Below are 3286 nucleotides of genomic sequence, written 5' to 3'. Positions count from 1 at the left end.
TTTTTTTTTTTAATGCGGGCAATAGCAAGAGAACCATTGTGCGATCAGGTTCAGGAGACCGAGAGGCCTGGCCCGGGTCCGGGACGGCTGTGCTGACGCGGAGACGCACGCCAGACAGAGGCCAGTGGCTTTGTCGACCACCGGGGTGACGGCTGGCAGGATGCCAGGGAAGGTGGCCTGGGACAGCCTGGAGTCCTTACTCCGCACCCACCTTGACCATGGTGTGGATTGGGTTGGAGGAAGCCAGCTGGAACGACCGGCCCTTGGCTCTTGCCTCATCATCTCGTGGGGTTAGGTCCAAGGTCAGGCCCTGCCGGGCGTCAGGCAAGCGGGACGTCTCCTGCAACGCGCGATGCTGTTGGGTGACAGAGTGAATAGACTCTCACTTGGTGGCTTTGGGGTAACCGGGAGGGTCTCCGGGATCACCGCCAGCCCCCTCCTGGTGGTCTGCTCCTTGGGGAGAGGCTGTGGGGTTCCGGCTTGGGTCTGGAGCACACTCCGGGCCCAGATGCTGCTGCCGCCTGTGACAGGCATCTCAGCTCAAAGCCGCGTGTGTGGTGGGGCCCCGGGGTCATCCACGGGCTTCCCGAGTGTATGAGGCATCCAGAAGGGGTGAATCACCCCAAACCGATGACCCAGGGCATACAAGGGCCCAACGCCTCCGCACGGCTCCAGCCCCTGGAGCAAAGCGAGCTGATCTCCTGTGAGTGACAAGCTTGTCCCAGGAAGCCAGCCCCGTCCAGGGTCCAGGCGGCCAAGTCCCTGGGGGACAGAATAACCAGGCACTCACCTGCATCCCCTTCCTTAATTTACGAGAGAGCCTTCCCGCCTTTTGGTTGACTCTGTCCTCTCGGCAAGCCTGTACCGCCTGGCTTCACCCTTCCTTGATGGGGTCATGCTCCGTCCATCCACGACAAGGTCAAATGACACTGCAGGAAACTGAGGCCCAGAAATGTTAGAGCAAACGTCCAAGGGGCCACAGTCAGGGCAGACCCAAAACAGGTACTTTGTAACTTCTACATTGGGATGCTTTCTGGATAAGACTGCCTCCCGGAAGGGTCCTTAAGGATGGTCGTGGCAAAAAACAAAACCAAAAACCCACAGACACTGAAGCGGAGTCGCCCATTCATGCTTGATACGTGGTGTGTGTGATAAGATTGGAGGGTATCAGAAACCGACTGAAGACGATCTTGGAAGCCAGGGTCAGAAGTTGCAGCTTTTCCCAAGAGCGGTAGGGACTCAGCATCTCTCCAGCACAGGGTGGTCACGAGGGAGAAGCTTGTCCTTGGAGTGGGCGGGACTCCCAGGAGGGCAGGCGGCTTGCCTGGGGGCGGAGGACTCTATGGGAAAAGAACCCACACGCTTTGACCTCTCCAGGTGGTAGAGGTGAGCCCTGAGCCCGGCCTGCGTCCACAAGGCCCAGGGCTCCAGGCCGTGAGAGCGGCCCATCTGGGCAGGCAGCTCTGCTTTGCTGTCCCGGGGAAGTCCTAGGGGAGATCTAGCCCCAGGTGCCTCCGACCCCACCGTGTCTCCATCTCTGGGGTGCCTCCCTCTGCCGGGATGTCTTCATCTGTCGGGTACTCTGTCCCTGGTGTGCCTCCGTCCGGGGGCAGCCCGCGTCCCCGGAACACACCGGACCATCTTTCCCTTTTCTTCCCTGGATCGAGGAACAACCCTACATGCTGGGTCCAGCCTTGCATGTAGGATCCAGATTAATTGCCTTTGTTACGTTCATGATGCAAGTGTCCCCTCCAATTCTTTTTCATGCAGCAGATTCCTATGTGTTGCTAAAAATACAAACCCGTGACTCACAGCTTCTGAAGGCAGAAAGAAGAGAGAAGGCTGCATGGCCTTTGTGGCTTTCTGGAGTCGGGCCAGGGGACCAGCGCCAGCGGAGGGCCTGAGAGCAAGCCCAGAGCTTGCACCCAGCGGCACAAGGGCAGAGAGAGAAGGGTCCAGACGGGACTGAGGGGTCCAGATGGGACCCGGGGCTCTGAGCTGGAGGTTGCGTCTTCAGGATGTGACACCACCGTTGAAGCTGGCTCGATCCAGAGCCCCAGCCTGAGCCCAGATGAGCAGCACCAACCCGTTCCCAGCCCTCCTCTCCCGACGCCCCGGCGGTCCTCCAGCCCAGCAGCCTGCCCGGGAGTGCCCCGGGGATGCCCCGTGCCACCCTCTATGCTCTGTGAGGCTGGCCGGCCTCGCTGGAGTCCAGGACAGACCCTGGGCCAAGAAGCAGTCTCTTGAAGGAATGGGACTGGAATCGGAGACCAGTCAGACGGGGGCATTGGCAGATGGCCCCGAGGCGGACGTGGGATGAAGAAAGCACGAGCGCGTGAGACCGCCTACCCAGAGCCTGGCCAGAGAGAGGCTCGGAGCGTGTCGTCGCGGATCACCACGCACTGTTCGTGGCCGTGGCCGTGACCCCGCTGTGCTCTCCCACGCGTGGGACCGCGCTCACCCCATCCCCGCCCCACTTCTGGGTCTTTGGCCTCCCTCCTTCCTGGGCCCCTCAGTCTCTGCGTCACAGACGACTGGCCGAGAAGCAGGCGTAAGTCCTCACCCCTGGGAAGCAGCCGCTGAAGAAAACAAAGCCTTCAAGAGAATTTTCTTGGCAGCCCAGGCCCTCCGATGAATCAGGATTCTTTCCAATTCCCAGCTGGATTCCAGGCGATCTGGCCGGTTCCCTACTCGCTGGAGTGCAGGCGGAGCCAGAGTGGGCCTGTGGAGGACACGGGAGAAAGGAGGGGGAAGCGTGCTCGGCAATCAGGAGCTGACAGGTCCCTGTCCGGCCCCCAAGGAGACCTGTCCTGCTGCGGCCAGAACCGAGAGACTGGGCATCTCTTCCGGTGCATGAGACGCCTCCCCCCGACCTTGCAGAGGCTGCCCCCGCCTTCTCCCTGATGCACCCCCACCCCCAGCACTCAGCCTCCCTGAAAAGCACCCACCCAGCTTTGGTCACTGTGGAGCAAGGGACAAGGAAAGGGATTTGGGGTGGGGGAGGACCCTAAGACAACAATGTGATCCAAGATGTCTGGCCGCTTGCCCACCTTGGGCCAGTGTCTCTCGGCCCAGCGCCCTGGGACCCTCCAGCCCTGAATGGCCAGAATGAGCGTGTCAGTGGCCTGTTCGGAGCCAGCTGCCAGGGCTGCGCCCACGCCTGCCCCCTCTTTGTTCTCCTCTGCGTTCAGCATGCACAGAGAGCAGGACAACCGGGATGCCCGGTCCCCGGGACTCTTAGTCATGGTGGGGACCTAACGACCCACTGCTCCACCGGGCCTCCAAT

General features: G+C 61.4%; 1 long non-coding RNA gene across 1 annotated transcript; it reads right to left on the bottom strand.

Moving 5' to 3' along the window:
- LOC131816521 (uncharacterized) lies at window positions 1–2844 on the bottom strand. Its single transcript, XR_009348090.1, has 3 exons — window positions 2564–2844; window positions 791–1324; window positions 1–355 (listed from the first exon to the last, which is right to left on the bottom strand). It is a non-coding gene; the product is annotated as an uncharacterized LOC131816521 (long non-coding RNA).
- Between the last annotated feature and the right edge of the window lie 442 nt (window positions 2845–3286).

This window comes from Mustela lutreola, chromosome 15, assembly GCF_030435805.1.
Source record: "Mustela lutreola isolate mMusLut2 chromosome 15, mMusLut2.pri, whole genome shotgun sequence".
Taxonomy (NCBI): Eukaryota; Metazoa; Chordata; class Mammalia; order Carnivora; family Mustelidae; genus Mustela; species Mustela lutreola.
The sequence above is the reverse complement of the archived record's forward strand: the minus strand, read 5'-3'. Positions and strand labels throughout refer to the sequence as shown.